The sequence below is a fragment of the Diceros bicornis genome, chromosome 10, assembly GCF_020826845.1.
Source record: "Diceros bicornis minor isolate mBicDic1 chromosome 10, mDicBic1.mat.cur, whole genome shotgun sequence".
Classification (NCBI taxonomy): domain Eukaryota; kingdom Metazoa; phylum Chordata; class Mammalia; order Perissodactyla; family Rhinocerotidae; genus Diceros; species Diceros bicornis.
In genome coordinates this window covers 78958931-78978552 of record NC_080749.1, presented here as the reverse complement: position 1 = coordinate 78978552, position 19622 = coordinate 78958931, and the positions used below count along the sequence as shown (strand labels likewise).

General features: G+C 39.3%; 1 protein-coding gene across 6 annotated transcripts in view; it reads left to right on the top strand.

Annotated features, from left to right (window-relative positions):
• Positions 1–19622, top strand: part of HYCC2 (hyccin PI4KA lipid kinase complex subunit 2) — an 88571-nt gene that overhangs the window by 7327 nt on the left and 61622 nt on the right. The window contains exon 1 of one of the 6 annotated variants that reach the window (XM_058549569.1): positions 5026–5048. The exons of 4 other annotated variants lie outside the window; for them this stretch is intronic. The gene's annotated coding sequence lies outside the window, so the exon portion shown is untranslated. One more of the 6 variants, XM_058549570.1, reaches the window with a different exon arrangement.

Sequence of the window (19622 nt, the reverse complement as noted above, 5' to 3'; positions counted from 1 at the left end):
GGCCCAGTGGCGTAGCGGTTAAGTTCACACGTTCTCCTTCCGCGGCCCGGGGTTCACCTGTTCAGATCCTGGGCACGGACCTCCTCACCCCACATCAAGCCATGCTGAGGTGCCATCCCACATAGAAGAGCTACAACTCTACAACTGTGATACACAACTATGTACTGGGACTTTGGGGACAAAAAAAAAAAGAAGATTGGCAACAGATGTTAGCTCAGGGCCAGTCTTCCTCAAACAAGCAAGCAAGCAAGCAAGCAAAAAAACCCATAAGTACAAAAAAAATTAAATGGCAAGCCAGGAAGGACAGGTTCAAAATCTTTATGAAGTAGAATAGTGTGCACAATATGTGGGAGAATCAGCCTTATCTGATTGTTGTGTTACAGCAGTGTTTCCTGAAAACCTGAAGGAAGTAGAAAGGTTGAAAGGTGACTGTTTTGTTTTTTTTTTTTTCCATTTAAACAGGTTTAAACAGCGGATTTAACATCTTCCATTAAAATGTTTATTTTTCCTAACCTCTTATTTTCATATAATTTGGTCTTGCTAGAGCATGGATTTGTTGCTGGCTTCTCTTTCCTACCTTATCAGTTAGGAATTGTGTTTGGCTGCTAGAAACAGAGATAAGAGATAACCATCACTTAAACAAGATAGTAGTTCATTTCTTTGTCTTATGAAAAAGAATTCAGAAGTAGGCAGTGTAGGACTCATATGGCAACTCCATAGAGTTGTCAAGGACCCAGGCTCCTTGACTTGTTCCTTTGCCATGCTTAGTATGTGGATTCCATTCTCAAGATCACAGAATAGTTGCTGGAAATCCAACCATCACATCCATGTTCTAGGCAGAAGGAAGGAAGAAGAAAGGCAGAGGACAAAAGGGGCACACCTCTCATCATTTAAGAATCCTTTCTAGAATTCCCCATATGGTATTTCCTCTCATCTCATTGTCCATAACTTACTCATTCTGCCATACTTAGCTATAAATAAGATTCAAAAATGGCTTTTAGCTGAGCATATAGACTAGATTAGTGGGGGTGGAGATAAGGATCTGTATTGGATAGGAATGGGTAGTCTTTGCCATGCTTGCTCCCTGTCTTCTCTCCTGAGTCTGCTGCTGACTGCCCAGTTGTTGCTGTTAGGCACTTCACTCAGTGGACACAAATTAAGTGCTAACTATGTGCTAGGCCCTGTTAGGAACTGGAAATACAAACACAACTGAGACATACTCCCTGCCCTAGAGAAGTTATGGTTTAATAATAGAACAAATAAACCTGTACACAGGTTTCTGAGAACAGAAGGTATTAAGTGCTGTGGGCTGTTGGGACTAGTTACCACTTGATTCTGCCAGCTCCATCCATTTATAAGAGGCTTAAGATGGTGAGAAGGAGGTGACCCCTTTGGAAGAGCAATATCATGGGAAAGACATCAGCTGTTCTCTGCTTCCTGAAGGGAAGGGATGAGGGCTGTTTCCCTTCTCTAAAGCTAAGAGAAAGAGGTCCTGAAAGAATCACTCTCAATATTTTGTATGCCTTTAAGAAGAGAGACTGTTGTTGGAAACAACATTTTTATCCAGGATGGGGCAGAAGCTTTTTTTTTTTCTGGTGAGGAAGATTAGCCCTGTGCTAACATCTGTTGCCAATCCTCCTCTTTTTGCTGAGGAAGGTTGGCCCTGGGCTAACATCTGTGCCCATCTTCCTCTACTTTATATGTGGGATGCCTGTCACAGCATGGCTTGACAAGCCGTGTGTAGGTTTGCACCCAGGATCCGAACCTGCGAACCCTGGGCCACCAAAGCAGAGAGCTCAAACTTAACCACTACACCGCTGGGCTGGGCTCTGGGGCAGAAGCTTTTTAACCAGAGAAATGTGCCGTGAAGTAGTGATGAGCATAAATGATATTTTGATGTCTGCAATAATTGTAATTTGTTATGAAAATACCTATGATATCTATCAGTGTACCAAGTCACAGAAAGTACTGTGGTTTTTTGTTTTGTTTTGCCTACATTCATAATCAAATGAAATTATAAATTTCATTTATAAAATAGAATAATATAATTTTCTTCCCATCAAAGTTTATGAATTTTATTCACAGATCCCTGGGGGTATGGACTCTAGGTTGAGAACTTGGGAGTGAGGGGGATCACTTGAATGGATACAGGGTGGTATGCTAAGAAAAGACTTTCTAGAGGAGGTGACTGGTTGGTCTGAGTCTTGAAAGAAGAGTAGGGTCGCTAGGCCAGAGGGTAGATGAAAGGCATTCCAGAGAGGAGAGTAGCTTAAGAAAACGCATGGCGGTGTGAGACAGCCTGGCATATCATGGGATTGTAGATTCACATTGGTGAGGGGAAGTCTGTGTAGAGCCAGGGTATAAATACCCTTCCTGCTGACAGGGCCATTTTGTTCATGAGCATATTGAGCGAGTACTGGTGACAGAGCCTGTCTAGCCAAAACATGGATCTGTACCACTGGTCATCTCTCTTTTCAGGCATGGTCAACAACTAGATACAACTGCTTGAAAATCTGCTTATTGGGAGGATTTCCCTTTTCTCCTGTCCTGCAGGGCCATCTCTGTGTAGGGGTAATGCCAGCATATCATATGGACCCGTGTGTAAACCGGGCCTTAATTTTTCTTTGTTCTTTCTTTGATCATAGGGAACTCTACAAGGCCATAGAGTAAAAGAGAGTTGACATTCAGTAGAAGTATGTGCCATAAGTGTCTGAGCCATTTTATTTGTGCGTTTAGGGCCTCCTCTAACCTCATCATATATGTAACCATTGTAGTCAAGATTAGCTACTTATGTAGTGGTAATAACCAATCTTCAAATAATGACTTAAAATTAAAAAAAAAAAAAGATTTGTTTATTCTCATGTAAGATCTGCTGGAAGGCTGGGTGGCTCCGGGGTAGCTGTTCTCCATATGGTGGGTCAGCATTGCATCTCTATATTTGTCTCTGCGTCTATTATCTTAGTGGCAAGAGAAGAACAGGCTGGAGAGTGCATATTGGCAATTAAATGCTTCACAGGAATCATTTCTACTTATTGGTGAGAGCAAGTCATGAGGTCACGTCTGACTTAAAGAAGGTAGGGAAGTATAGTCTTCTCATGTGCCCTGAAGGAGAGGAAAAGCTAATGTCTGACACACACTATCACTTCCACTTAATGAAGGAATGCTGCTAGCACATTCAACTTTATGGCTTGGGGGATCAGAACACCCAGTTCTTAAGAGTAGATCAGGTCACATGGTCACCTTGATGCCCTGTGGTCAGTCTCTCCCAGGGCCCAGAAACCAAGCAAGGAGCTCTTGCTCAAAAGTAGATTCATATGCAGAAGAGGGCATAGCTTTATTCTAGAGCAGTGCTTTTCAAGGGGCAGCTTTGCTCCCCAGGGATATTTGGCAATGTTTGAAGACATTGTGTTTGTCACAACTTGAGGAAGTGCTGCTGGCATCTAGTGGGTAGAGGCCAGGGATGCTGCTAAACATCCTGTGATGCATAGGACAGACCCCTCACAATGTCAGGAGTGACCAAAATGCCAGTAGTGCCAAGGCTGCGAAATCCTGCTCTCTGTAGGGCTCTGTGTGTTGTGATTCTTCTAGCAGGGCCTGCTGGTATCTTGATACAGCTGCTTTATCATCCACCACAGACACTTGGAAACACCACTGAGTTTGGCGGATCTTAAGGCCCAAATGGCAGAGTATCTTCCACTACCGCATTGACCTGCTACACTGTCTTTTCATGTCCTGGGCCCCATTTAAAACTGGCGGCTTTATGGGTTATTCAGGAGATGGGGCAGAGCAGCACTCTAAAATATGGTTTATGTTATTTCCAGAATTTCCCACTAGTTTTTTCCTACCAAGCACCATGTTTCTTTCTAAGTGGTGGTGGCAGGCTGAGCTATGGCAGCTTGTCCTTCACGTTGAAGAGAATGTCTTGGCATACTCCAGACCACTAGGCCCCCTAGAGGCTTCATCAGGGTAGCAGGCTTCTAAATTTTTGTGTGATTCTTCCACCCTCTGGCATGCATGTATCTTTCTAAGGTATTCTACTGACCAGGTAAAACAAATATGATGTTCTCAGCATAATGAACACATGTAATATCCTGTGGGTTGGGAAGGTGTTCAGAGTTCTTGTGGTCTAGGTCAACAGAGATGTGGCTTCACCACTTATTAGCTGTGTACCCTTGGGCAAGTGATTTAACCTATCAGTGCCTGTTTGTTTCTTCATCTATAAAATGGGCATAATAATAGTACCTACCTTATAGAGTTGTTGTAAATAGCAGATGAATTATGTAAAATGCTTAGAATAGTGCCTGGCATATAATAAATGCTATACAAGTATTAGCTAATAAAATAATACCTGTAGTAATACAAAATCTTTAAGGAGAAAGAAAATACAGATGAGTATGTTTATAACCTCAGCCTAGGGAAGATGTTTATTAAAAAAACAAAAAGTACAATACTATAAAGAAAAAAAGATCGACAGATTTGAGTAGCTATTTTTTGGTGTGTGTGAGGAAGACTGGCTCTGAGCTAACATCCATTGCCAGTCTGCCTCTTTTTGCTGAGGAAGATTAGCTCTGAGCTAACATCTGTGCCCATCTTCCTCCATTTTGTATATGGGATGCTGCCACAGCATGGCTTGATATGTGGTGTGCTGGTCCGTGCCTGGAATCCAAACCTGCAAACCCCCAGGCTGGCAAAGCAGAGCGTGCAAACTTAACCACTACCCACCAGACTGGCACCTGACTAGCAATTTTTTAAATTTGTAAATCTAAATTCTAAAGATAAGCTCTTTTATGTACATTTAATTGTATTTAAAATTAGAAACAATACATCAGGACTTTTCTAGTACTATTCAAAAAGTAATAGTGGTGACAATAAGAAGAAACGAAGAAATGTTTAGGCACTTAGATGCCTGCCCCTGCTCCATCCCCCTGTATCTAGTTTCCTGCTTTCACTTTTTACTCGTTGCGGTTCTGGATTATAGTTAAAAATGATTAACTCAAATATTTTTTGCCTTCACGAAGAGCTTTTTCTGAACTTTGTCAGTTAACTAGGTAAAGAAGAGAACTTTTTTAGAGGTAAAAATGCCACCAAACTGCCGCTACTGCCTTCCTCGACTCTGTGAATACTAGGTACGTTAAACGTTTATTCAGTATTTGAAAGATTTATTCTAAAGTTCAGCGTATTTTCCTGGAATATGTTGTATTTAAGGCATGGCCATTCTTTAGCATCCAGAATGCAGTGTCCAAATATTATTTCCCACTGAAAAGAACCAGGGTTCCTTGGAGAGATATTTGATCCTGGGTCAAGGGCAGGAAATGTACAAGATGAGCCTGGACTTCTTATTCTAGCGGGCAGCTGGGAGACTATCATCATTTACAAGGTTTATGTTCAAAGGGCTTAGGAGCTGTGTTGGGGGTCCCCAAGATCACCCCCAGGTTTCGTGATTTGTTAGAATGACTCATAAGTCATTATAGTCACAGTTACAGTTTATTACAGTGAAGTGATAAAAATCAGCAAAGCAAAAGGCATATGGGGTAAAGTCTGGAGGAAACCAGGTGTAAGCTTGCGAGAGTCCTCTCCCAGGGAGTTGAACAAGATGCATGTGATCCCTCCAGTAATGAGTTACGACAACACATGTAAAATGTTGTCTACTAGGGAAGACCACTTGAGCCTAGATGTCCAGGGTTTTTATTGGTGGTCAGTCACACGGGCCACAGTTGCTGAAGTTTTAGACCTCCAAAAAGAAAGCAGATGTTTACCATAATCACAGTGCACAAACTATCTAGACAAACTGGTACATGTGATTCAAGGCCCCAAGCACGCAAAACACTTTTACCAGAATATTTCAAGAGTTCAGTTCCCAGGAGCCACCTGTTGTGGGTTGAATTGTGTCCTCCAAAAAGTTATGTTGCAGTCCTAACCCCTGGTATCTCAGAATGTGACCTTATTTGGAAATGGAGTCATTGCAAATGTAATTAGTTAAGATGAAGTCATACTGGAGTAGGGCAGGCCTTTAATCCAATATGACTGCTGTCCTTATAAGAAGAGGAGAAGAGAGCATCTACAAGTCAAGGAATACAAAGGATTGCTGGCAACTCCAGAAGCTAGAGAAGGCAAGGAAGGATTCTCCCCAGGTTTCAGAGAAAGTATGGCTCTGCTGACATCTTGATTTCAGACTTCTAACCTCCATCTGAACTGTGAGACAGTAAATTTCTGTTGTTTTAAGTCATGCAGTTTGTGGTACTTTGTTATGGCAGTCCTGGGAAACTAATACACTAGCCAATGGCCACAAAAACAGGCCCTTCTTCGTAATGTGCAAGGTTTGAACACCCAGGCTTGCTGAGTTAACTCTTTCCTGCACAGAAGCCAAGCATGAAAAAGCTACCACTGGGCAAAGATGGGACAATATGAGTATTACCAAGAATAATAACTGTGGTGAGTTGAAACATATCGAGTATGTTTAGCCCATGAGTTTATAATGATACTTAAAGCAAAACTAATTGGTTATCTGTAGAGAATGCTAGTTAACCAACTCAATTTGAAAACTGGCAAATAAAGGGGAAGAAACTAAGCATTTATCCCATCTTTCCTATAAAAATGCTACTGCTAAGTAACCAAATACTAGATAAAGAGAAGTTTCTCTTTATAGAAGTATTCCAACTAATTATATGAAGAAGGAATGATAATTAGATTATAACCATTTTGTAATCCCTAAAGATCCCTAAGCATTGATCACCAGGAGCTTCTAATATCACAAAAAGTGACAAGACATGAGCCTTCTGACTGAAGAACACACCACCAGTGGTCTTCCTCCCCTAAAATGAACCTAATCTGGTCAAACTGCTATGTCCAACCACAATTTGACCAAAGCTACCGAGGACAGAGGAATATATTAAATCACCATTCAGGTGCAATCAGCAAAATCCAGACATGTGGAAGTGGTAAATAACTATTTCTTTAACAAGCATAATTTGTTTCAGGCTGATGTAAGTAACTCTTGTTTCATCAACAAATAAATTACAACAAGACAAACACATGCACACCCCTATAGATTAAAAGAGATTTAAGAGACATATCATCCAATCCTGATACGTAAACCTCATTTGGATCCTGATTCAAACAGTGTTTTTTAAAAATGACACAATTGTAAATTTGAACATTGGCTGGATATTTGATCATATTAAGGAATTGTTAAATTTCTTTAGATGTGATGATATTGTGGTTATGTTGAAAAAACAATTCTTATCTTTTAGCTATATATACTAAAATATTTACAGTTAAAATGATATCCTGGATTTGCTTCAAATAATTGGGGGCAGGAGGAACTGGGGGAATATGGTGAAAAAAGATTGGCTATGAGTTCATAATTATTGAAGCTCAGGGTATATGGGGGTTCATTATACTGCTTACTTATGCATATGCTTAAAATTTTATCTATCAATTAAAAAGAGACATTTTCACAAGCTTCTATAATAGTGAAATCAGTAGAAGAATATGTTCATAGAGAAAATTCCTGTATGATGAAATTATACTGGACTATTTTTCAGAAGGATTTAATGTTTTATTCATCCTCTTTGGGAAATAATTACTTGCTGTTTTCTGGGAGTAGAAAAGTAAGGGGACTGGGAAAGAGATGTGAGGTAAACAGAAAGATTAGTAACTTGTATTTTGCCTTGATTCTTATGCTCTACCCAAATAACTTAGTCGATATAAAGGCATCAACTTCAGTTTTCATATTCTTTCTCCGCTGTGTTCTTTGCATGTATGCTTCTCATTCTTGAGATTCGATCTCATATCATTAACCTCAGAAAAAGCATACTTCCTTCCATGAAATCTGAAATTGTTTCTTGGAACCATCCAGAAAGATTTAATTTAAAAAAATCTTAAACTAGCCAGACATTCAAACTACACAGTACACACTTAAATGGCTTTCAGCAGTTTGGTCATTATGTGTCTAGGTGTGGAGCTCTTTGAGTTTATCCATAGTGGAGTTTGTTGAGCTTCTTGGATCTGTAGGTTAGTGTTTTTCATCAAATTTGGGAAGCTTTTGGCCATTATTTATTCAAATATTATTTCTATCCTGTTCTCTTTTTCTTCTCCTTCTGGGAGGCCCATTATGTTTGTGTTGGTATGGTTGATGGTATCCCACAAGTGTTTGAGACTCTGTTCATTTTTCTCCATTCTTTTTTCTTTTGTTCCTCAGACTAGATAATCTCAATTGACCTATCTTCAAGTTCACTGATTTTTCTTTTGCTAGCTTAAATCTGCTTCTTTCTGTGATCAGCCTCTCTTGGCAGTGTTCTCTCTCTCTTCCACTTGGACCCTGTCTAGTCCATGGTAAACATTTGTGCAGTCTTCACTGACGCACTCTGGGAATGCTCTTTCAACATATCCGTAAGCTCTTTTTACTCTGACATGAAGTAGGTAGCTAGTGTCTCTTGCCCTTTAGATTTCCTAAATGTGAGGCACACCAGTCTAATGTATCCTTCAAGCTGCTGGTGACATATGTCAAGATCTCTGAGTAGTATCCCTGAAGTTCCTTCTTATTACACGTGGAGTCAGGAGGTAATACCACCTATACTTACTCCTTGGTGCAAGATGGGACTCATGGCGTTTCAATAACCCTTTCCAAAACATCCTCTCCTGTTCTCCAGTAACTTCTGACATTTCTGTACTTTGGCTGAAGGGTTAAGATTTGTGGAAATGGATTGAAATCATCTCCTTTGCAAATACTGCATTGAGTCTCTCACATCTCATTATCTTTAGTTTTTAGATGTTTCATTATAACATATCTAGCTGGTGTTTTGTTTTGATAGGAGAGTATCTATCCTGCTTAGAGTTCTCTGAGCTTCGTGGATCTGTGGTTTGATGTCTTTCGTTGTTAGAAAATTCCCACCCATTTTCCCTTCGTCTTTCTTTTATCCTATTTTCTCTCTTTTCTTTCTGGGAATTCAAATAAAACAATGTTAGACAATTTGATATTGTCCCATAGGTCTTGGATGATCTGCAAATTTTTTTTCACTATTTTATTTCTCTTTGTGTTTCAGGTTTGATAATTTCTTTTGACTTATCTTTAAGTTTAAAATCAATTCTTTCATAAACTGTGTTGGAGTCTGTTGATGAGCCTGGAGAAGGAATTCTTTATCTCTGACTCAGTGTTGTTTTTTTTTATTTCCAGCATTTCCATTTGATTCTTTCTTATAGTTTCCATCTCTCTGTTGTAATTACCCATATATTCATATGTGTTGTTCAGCTTTTTCATTAGACTCTTTAATTTGTTATCGTAGTTATTCTAAAGTCCCTGTCTGGTAGTTCCAACATTGGAACTGGGTCTTTTCTTAGTCTAGTCTTGATTGCTTTATCTCTTGACTATAGGTGGTTGTTTTTGTGTCTTGAAACTTTTTATTGAGTGCCAAATATTGTGTGTAGAACAGTAGAGACTGAGGTAAATTGTATTTATGCCTGAAAATGAGTACACTTCTGTCTGGCCATTAGTGCGTGTGGGATTTGCATCAGCCTGATCAGGACTTGAGCTGGGTTTGGGTTTGTTGCTGCTATCATTACCTTCAGTGCGCTTCAGACTTCATAGTTTTCGAATGGTAGGTTGCTGTTGCATTGTGTTAGGGTGAGGATTTAGTTCTCAGAGGGATTTCCTCAGTGTTCATGCTTTACCCTCAACTTTCAGCCATTCTTGTCCACTTGTGACACAGAAGTGGTCTCTCTTCACACTTTTTTTTTGTGGAAAGGTTTTTTAATGACAAATTCCATTTTTAAAACAGACAGAAGACTATTGGCATTATCTCTTTCTTCTTGAGTGAGGTTTGGTGATATGTTTCTTTCAAGAAATTTGTCCATGTCAACTAAGTTGTTGAATGTTTTAGCATAAAGTGTTCATAAGGTTCTCTTGTTTCCTCTTAATATCTGTAGAAAATAACAATAAGAAAAAAGTAATTAGGAAAAAATAACATATTTATCCTTGTTACCTAGTAACCATTTCTGATTCTCTTCAATCCTTAGCATAAATCCATATTTCTAACTGATATCCTTTTCCTTTTCCCCAAAGGGCTTCTTTTAACACTTCTGGTAGTGCGAGGCAGCTTTTGTATATCTGCAAAAGTCTTTGTTTTGACTTTATTTTTTAATTTAATTTAATTTTTTTGTGAGGAAGATTAGCCCTGAGCTAACATCTGTGCCCATCTTTCTCTGTTTTACTTGGGACACCTGCCACAGCATGGCTTGATGAGTGGTGCGTAGGTCCATGCCTGGGATCTGAACCTGCGACCCCCAGGCTGCTGAAGCAGAGCATGCGAACTTAACCACTATGCCACTGGGCTGGCCCCTCCTTGACTTTATTTTTGAGAGATATTTTTGCTTTATAGAATTCTAGGTTGACAGATTTTTTTCTTTTAATACTTGAAAGATGTTGCTTCATTGTCTTCTCTCTTGCATCATGTTGTCATCCTTATCTTTGTGCCTCTGTACATAATGTGTCTCCCCCCCACCCCACACCTGTATTTAAGATGCTCTCTTTATCACTAGTTTTGAGAAATTTAGTTAAAAATACTTGGTGTAGTTTTCTTCATGTTTTTTGTGCTTGGGGTTCATTGAACTTCTTAGAACTATAGGTTAATAGTTTTCATCCAGTTTGGAAATTTCTTTCGCGATTGTTTCTTCAAATTTTTTTTGTCCCCTTCTCTCTCCCCTCTAGTTTGGGGAATCCAGTTGCACACATATTAGGCTGCTTGAAGTTGTCCCACAACTCACTGATGCTGTGTTTGTTTTAATTTTTTTCTCTGTGTTTCATTTTTACTAGTTTCTGTTGCTGTTTTCAAGTTCGCTAATCTTTTTTCTGCAGTGTCTAATGTGCCATTATTCCCATCTAGTGTATTTTTTACCTCATACATTATAGTTTTTATTTCTAAAAGTTCAATTTAGGCCTTTTGTTTTTAACATCTGTTTTGAATATTATAGTTAACAATGACTGTTTTAAAGTCCTTATCTGCTGATTGTAACATCTGTGTTAATTTTGGGTCAGTTTTGAGTAATCGATTTTTCTTTTCATTATGGATCTCGTTTTCCTGATTCTTTGCATTCCTGGTAATTTTTTTATTGGTTACTTGACACTGTGAGTTTTACCTTGAGATGTTGTGGATATTTTTGAATTGCTATAAATATTTTTGAGCTCTGTGCTGGGATGCAGTTAACTTCTTGGAAAACAGTGTGATCCTTTCAGGTTTTGATTATAAGATTTATTAGGCAGTACTGAAGCTGTGTTCATTATAGGGCTAATTATTCCCCATTACTTAGAAAGGATTCTTTTATCTACTTGACCCGATTCTCAGTCTGGTTGGTGAGAATAGGTGCTGTTTGTGGCCCTGTGTGAGTTCCGGTCACTGCAACTTCTAATTCTTTTGGCGTTTCTTTCCCTGTCTTCTGGTAGTTTTCTCACACACATATGTGCTCATCAGTTATCATCTGACTATTAGAGGGGGACCCTCTATAGATCTTCAGAGTTCTTTCTTTGTATTGCTCTCTCTTTTCCATTACTCTGTCCTGTGGTAGACCAATACGCTGATCTACCTGGGCTCGCAGCTCTACCTCCTTAACTCGGGGAGTTGGCCAGGTTCTACCTGCGTTTCCCTTCTGCACTGCAGCCTGGAAACTCTCTCAAGGAAGGGAGTGGGGCAACTTCATTGTTCTTCGTTATCTGTGTCCGGTATCTTGAAAACCTGTGTATCATATTTTTTTTCCCATTTTTTGATTATGTCAAGCAAGAGACTAAGTTCAGTTTCTATCACTCTGTCTTGTCCAGAAGTAGAAGTCCGTTCTCTCTTCACACTTTTCCTCTTTGCCCTGTATGAGGCTCGTGATTGAGGATAAGGATATTGTCTGGGTTCAATCTCAGTCTTAGGCTGGCCTTTTGCGCCAGGACCTCATAGCTTTCCTGCTCCAACTCCCACCTCAAGCAGTCACAGATCTCTCCCTAGGTATTTGGCCTATGTATTACTGATATCCTCTTTTAGTCTTTGGCTTGCCTTTTCACTCTCTTAATCTGTCTTTTGATGACAGATTTAATACAGTCCAATTTATCTATTTTTTGTTGTTGTTATGGTTAGTGTTTCTTGTGTTTCTTAAAAAATGTTTACCTGCTTCAAGGACACAAAGATATTTTGTTATGTTTTTGTTTTTTTCTTACTTTCACATTTAGATCTGCATTCTGTTTGGAATTTACTTTTGTGAATTGTGAAGGGTTAGAGATCATGATACATTATTTTTCATAGAGATGTCTTTGACCCAGCATCTTTTATTTAAAAGACTGTCTTTTCCCCACTGCACAGCAATTTGCCTTTGTCATAAATCAGGTAATCCTATTTGTATGTGACTGTTTCTAGGTTCTCTTTTTCCACTGGTAAGTTTTAATTGCTATGCTTGTACAATTTTAATTACTGTAGCTTTATAACGGGTCTTAATGTCTTGGAGTATGAGTCCGCCAATATTTGTCGTTTTTTGAGATTGCATTGGCTATTCTTGGCTCCTTGAATTTTCATAGGGATTTCAGAATCAGCTTGTCGATTTCTTTTTAAAAGGAGAAGAGTGGAATTTTGATTAAGATTGCTTTGAAACTAGAAATTAATTGGGATAGAATTGACATCTTTACTATGAGTCTCCCAACCTGTGAACATGGTATATCCTTCCATTTATTTAAACTTCCTTTAATTTCTCTCAAAAATGTTTTCTAGGGGACCAACCCCTTGGTGTAGTGGTTGAGTTTGGTGCGCTGCGCTTTGGCAGCCTGGGTTTGCGGGTTCGGATCCTGGGCGCGGACCTACACCACTTGTCAGCCATGCTGTGGCAGTGACTCACGTACAAAATAGAGGAAGATTGGCAACAGATGTTAGCTCAGGGTGAATCCTCCTAAGCAAAAAAAAAAAGTTTTCTAGTTTTCTGTATAGGGATCTTGCACTTTTTCTGTTAGATTTATTCCTAGTTTTTAATTTTTTTTTTTTTATGAGAAAGATCAGCCCTGAGCTAATATCCATGCCAATCCTCTTCTTTTTGCTGAGGAAGACTGGCCCTGGGCTAGCATCCGTGCCCATCTTCCTGCACTTTATATGGGATGCCACCACAGCATGGCTTGATAAGCAGTGCGTCGGTGCGCGCCTGGGATCTGAACCCAGGCCGCCAGCAGTGGAGTGCACGCACTTAACCACTATGCCACAGGGCCAGCCCTATTAAATTTTTTTTTTAAATGCTGTTGGGAGTTGTATTTTTAAAAATTTATGGCTTGTTTACAGAAATCTAATTGATTTTTGTATATTAGCCTTATATCCAGAAACCTAGATAAATTCACTTATTAATTCTAAAAATTAGTTTATGTTGAATTTTCATGGTATGTATTCATATTGTCTGTTAATAATCATATCATCTGTAAATAATGACATTTATTCCTTTCAATCCTTATTCTTATTTCTTTTTCTTGACTAAGAAAAGTACTAGCTAGGCCCTCCAGTACAGTGTTGAATAGAAGTGGTGATAATGGTCATCTCTCTCTTGTTTTCAACCTCAGAGGGTATGTTTTCAGTATTTTACCTTTGACTGTGACACTTGCTGTAGGATTTTTTTGGCTATTCTTTATGAGTTTTCCAAAGAGTTTTATCATGAATGGTTATTGAATTTTGTGTACTTTTTCTGTACCTTTTTGGATGATCATATATTTTTCTCCTAGTTAAAGTTCTGTTATATACCTGAAATAAATTATTTTCTTATATATGTTCTTATACATAGTGCTAGATTTTATTTGCTAATACATTAATATTTTTGCATTAATATTTTTGAGAAAGATTAGTGTATGATTTTCCTTCCTTGTAATGTCTGTGTCATTTTTTGACATCAAGGATACACTGGTTCTTGAAAAGAGTTAGGAAGTCTTCGATTATTTTCTGTTCTCTGGAATACTTTCTACAAGCTTGGTGTTATTTCCTCCTTAGTTGTTTGGAAGAATTCACTGGTGAAACCAGCTGTACTTGAGATTTTCTTTATGGAAAGATTTTTAATAACAGATTCCTTTTCTTAATAGCTATGAGGCTATTTGGATAATCTATTTCTTTCAGTGTTGGTAATTTGTATTTTTCAAGAAATGTGTTCATTTCATGCTAAGTGTCACTTTTTTCATGTGAGAAAGGTTAGCCCTGAGCTAACATCGGTTGCCAATCTTCCTCTTTTTGCTGAGGAAGATTGGCCCTGAGCTAACATCTGTGCCCATCTTCCTCTATTTTTTTTTTATATGTGGAACATTTGCCACAGCATGGCTTGATGAGCAGTGCATAGGTCTGTGCCCAGGATCTGAACCTGCGAACCCCAGGCCACCAAAGCGGAGTGCGTGAATTTAACCACTATGCCACCCGGCTGGCCTCCTAAGTGTCACATTTATTGGTGTAGAATTTATTGTATTATTCTGTTTTTGATATCTAAAAATTCTGTAGTAATTTATGATTTTTCTTTTTCCTTAATCAGTATTACTAGAAGTTTTTCAATTTTCTTTTTTTTTTTTAATTCTTTTTTCCCCCCCAAAAGCCCCAGTAGATAGTTGTACGTCATAGTTGCACATCCTTCTAGTTGCTGTATGTGGGACGCGGCCTCAGCATAGCTGGAGAAGCTGTGCATCGGTGCGCACCAGGGATCCGAACCCGGGCTGCCAGTAGCAGAGCACATGCACTTAACCGCTAAGCCGCGGGGCTGGCCCTCAATTTTCTTAATCTTTTCAAAGAACCAACTTTTGGCTTTGCTGATTTTTTTCTTCTATTGTATGCTTGTTTTCTATTTCCTGGTTTGCTATTCTCTCTAGCTTCTTGAGATAGAAGCTTGGACCATTGATTTTTTTCAGCCTCTCTGCTAATACAGGCAGTCTTAGCTTTGCAAGGTACCAGGTTAACTAAAACTCCTATATGCATATAGGAACTATGTCTTTGCTTTAGACATGTTTCCTGCACGTGCAATTAAGGCTGTAGCTACATCCCACAAGTTTTAATATGTTATATCTTCCTTAACATTGAGTTCAACATATTTACTAATTTCAGTTTTGGTTTCTTCTTTGACCCATAAGTTATTTAGAAGTATAATATTCAATTTCCAGGTAGTTGGTGTTTTTCTAGATTTTTATTTATTAGTTATTATTGTTAATGATCTCGAGCTTACTTTTGTTGTGGTTAGAGAACATACTCTGATTGGCATCATCATATTTGAAGTGTGTTGAGGCTTTCTTTATGGCCCAGTATGTGGTCAGTTTTGATTAATGTTCCCTGCACCCTTGAAAAGAATGTGAATTTTTTTGTTGCTGGGTACACTGTTTTGTATAGGTCCTTGCGTCAAGTTTGTTAATTGCATTGTTCAGATCTTACAGATTTTTGTTGCTTTTTCTATCATCTACTGGGAGGCATTAAGGTCTCTCTGAGTATGATTATGGATCTGTCTGTTCTTCCTTTTTTTAGTGTGAGGAAGATCAGCCCTGAGCTAACATGCATGCCAGTCCTCCTCTTTTTTTGCTGAGGAAGACTGACCCTGGGCTAACATCTGTGTCTGTCTTCCTCCACTTTATATTGGATGCCGCCACAGCATGGCCTGACAAGCGGTGTGTCGGTGCATGCCCAGGATCCGAACCCGGGCCGCCAGCAGTGGATCGCGCGCACTTAACCGCTGCGCCACAGGGCCGGCCCCACTGTTCCTCCTTTTAATTCTGTAAATTTTCACTTTATTTATTTTGAGGTTATTATTGGGTATATACAAGTTTATGATTGTGATATCTTTATGTTTGATTGATCCCTTTATCACTACGTTATATTCCTTTTATCTGGAGTAATGATTCTTTATTTATTTATTTTTCCCCCAAAGCCCCAGTAGGTAGTTGTATGTCATAGTTGCACATCCTTCTAGTTGCTGTATGTGGGACGCGGCCTCAGCATGGCCGGAGAAGCGGTGGTTGGTGCGCGCCCGGGATCCGAACCCAGGCCGCCAGCAGCGGAGCGCACGCACTTAACCACTAAGCCACGGGGCCGGCCCCTGGAGTAATGATTCTTGCCTTAAATTCTACTTTCTCTGATATTAGCAGAATGTATCAGTTTTCTTTTATGTGTGTACCAGTATTGGTTAGGTCAAGCATACCCATTGAATAGAAGTGATGAGAGCAGGCATCCTTGTCTTGTTCCTGATCTTAGAGGAAAATCTTTCAGTCTTTCACCATTGTGTGTGATGTCCTCTGGGTTTTTCATATATAGCTTTTATTATATTGAGGTAGTTTCCTCAATGCTTTCTTGTTTTGTTTTTTTTTTTCCTGTTTTCCCATATGCCTTGTGATTTTTTTATTGAGTGCTGGACTTTTGAATCTAATAAGGTAGTAACTCTGGAAGTCAGATTTTTGCGCTTCCCCAGGGTTTGCTGTTTTTTGTTACTGTTTTTGTTTTTTGTTGTTGTTACTGTAGGCTCTCTCTGAGCCAAAGGGAAGCCTGAGGTTTAAACTTGAGGTCTTCTCAGGTCTTTTCTATGTGCATTCTGGGCATGTGTGGTTACTTTCTATTTTTCCCTCTATATACAGCTTTTTTTTAATGTCCTAATCTTTAGTGTCTAGCTCCCTAAAGGGGAAAGAGAAAAATGAAGAGGGGTGAAATGGGCACAGACTCCTTAAATCCCCTGAAGTCACTTAAGCAGGAGAGGTGGGGCTTGCAACAGTGAGGGGAGATGCAACAGTGGGGCTTGCAGCAGTGAGGGGAGTGGCTTCCTGTGTTTTTGTCTGTATCTCTGTGATCAGAATCAGCAGTCAGCAATCAGAGCACACATCTCCAATATATATTTTTTTTTATAATTTTATTTATTTATTTTTTTCCCCCAAAGCCCTAGTAGATAGTTGTATGTCATAGCTGCACATCCTTCCAGTTGCTGTATGTGGGACGTGGCCTCAGCATGGCCGGAGAAGTAGTGTGTCGGTGCGCGCCCGGGATCGAACCCAGGCCGCCAGCAGCGGAGCGCGCACACCTAACTGCTAAGCCATGGGCCAGCCCTCCAATATTTTTTTGACAGGCTTCTTTTTGTCCACCCTGTGCCTGCAAGCTGCTCCAGGAACATGTGCACAGCTGCCTGCCACATGGCTGGGGATGGGGGATGGGTAGCTGTTACTGTGCTAAGAGTTGAAAGTGACCAAAATTAATTGCAATTAAAATTAAAAACCACAAGTCTTCCATAGAGGTTGCAAGCGTTCAGTAGACTCCAGGATTGCAAAATAGTTACATCAGGCAGATTCTGTGAGTGTGGTTGTTATCGAGATGTTGACAGATTCCTGGTGCCCTCAACTCTGACATCTTCCCAGAATCCTCTCCTCCCCCTTAATTTTTGAAGGATATTTTTGCTAGTTATTGTATTCTAGATTGGCAGTTATTTTCTTTTGTACCTTAAACTATGTCATTCTGTTATATTCTGGCTTCTGCTTTTTCTGTTAAGAAATTTGCTATCAGTCTTATTGTTTCTTTGAAGATCAACTGTATTTTTTTCTGTGCTGCTTTTATGAATTTTCTCTTCCTTTTTTAGTTCAATTATGATGTCCTAGATATAGTTTTCTTTGAATATGTTCCACTTGGAATTGGCAGAATGTCTTGAATCTCTGAATTGATTTCTTTCATCAGTTTTGTAAAAATCTGTCATTCTCTCTTTGAATATTGCTTTTATCTCTTTCTTCTCTCATCTGGGACTTCAGTTACGTGGCTATTAGACATTCTGAGCATGTCCCACATTTCTCTTAAACCTCTCCTCCTCATCTTTCCCCCTCTCCCTGGCTTCCCTTTCCTCTCTCTTCTACTCTTCTTTCTGTCTTCTTCTTTTTTTTTTTTTTTATAATTTTATTTATTTATTTATTTCCCCCCAAACCCCCAGTAGATAGTTGTATGTCATAGCTGCACATCCTTCCAGTTGCTGTACGTGGGACGTGGCCTCAGCATGGCCAGAGAAGCGGTGCGTCGGTGCGCGCCCGGGATCCGAACCCGGGCCACCAGCAGCGGAGCGCGCGCACTTAACCGCTAAACCACAGGGCCGGCCCTGTGTCTTCTTTCTCTACCTTTTTCCATCAAGCTATAGTTTTGGTATTTTTTATTGAGTTATCTTTTAATCCTATGTCTGCTATGTCCACTTTACTATAAAACCAATATATTGAGTTCTTAATTTCATGTATTGTATTTTCAGTTCTAGAATGTCTATTTAATTATTTTTATAGGTCCTAATTCATTGGTGCAATTATCCATCTTTTATCAATTTTGTCCATTTTTCTGTTTTCTTTAATATGTAAGAATTATTTTAAATAATTGTCCTTGTGTGTTAACTCCATTCCTGGATCATCTGTGGAGCTGATTCTCTTGTCTAGTTTTCTCTTAATTATTGGTCATATTTTTATAACTTTGCATGTTTAGTAATTTTTTATTGTGTGCCACCCTTTGTATATGAAAGAACCGTAGAGGCTTCCAACAGTGTTACCTTCCCAACAGGGTTCCCATTTTTTTCTCCTGCTTTTCTCCTGCTTAAATGAGTGAGGGGCTCATTGCCTCCAATTAATCAGGGATTGAGCTGTTGTAAAGCTGTGTTCAAATTTAATAAAACTCAGTTTCCTATCATTTGCCTTGTTGGTTTTTTTTTTTTTCTTCTTAAATGGAGAGCCTCGTGAGTATCTGTATTTTTAGCCCTAAGAGACTTTCGGAGACCTAGCTCTACAGGAGTTCCCAGTGTAGCTTTGAAGTCTGCCTGCCTGCACTGCTTCAAAATCATTAGTGTCTTCATCATTCACAATTCCCAAGGTACAAAAAGAGTCACAATCTCCTTGACATCAAGTGCCCCTTTGCAAAGTGTTGCTGGTTTCCTGTGTATCTTTCCAGAAATATTCTCTTAGTCCTTTTCAAGTTATTTCCCCTACTGCAGAACTTCTCATGAAATAAAAATCTTATGTCGGGGCTGGCCCTATGGTGTAGTGATTAAGTGAGCGCGCTCCGCTGCTGGGCCCGGGTTCGGATCCCGGGCTTGCACCAACGCACCGCTTGTCAGGCCATGCTGTGGCAGCGTCCCACGTAAAGTGGAGGAAGATGGGCACGGATGTTAGCTCAGGGCCAGTCTTCCTCAGCAAAAAGAGGAGGATTGGCATGGATGTTAGCTCAGGTCTGATCTTCCTCTCACACACACACACACACAAAAAATCTCCTGTGATTGACCAATGTAAGAGAGAAAAAGTCAGCTGCTGTGGTTGGAATAGGAGGTCCTGACACATCTTCAGTGTGAAAAACATTGGAGATTTTATAATGATAATGTAGTTTAACTCCAAGAGAATTTTATTGCAGTAGAAAAACCCCACATTTTGTAATGAACATATTTTAAAATGTTAATTTTCTTTTGATGTTTTAGATTCAAAGTCATGATACAATTTTGAATCAAAGAGGTAGAATGTAATGTGGTCAGCAACTGCATGACAATAGTTATTACTATTGTAATAATAATATATAGTATACCATATATCAGTATATAGTATACTATATGAGAAAAGTATACTTTTAGCAATTTGGCAATGATTCTCTCGGATCAGAAAACTTTTAATATATTTCTGT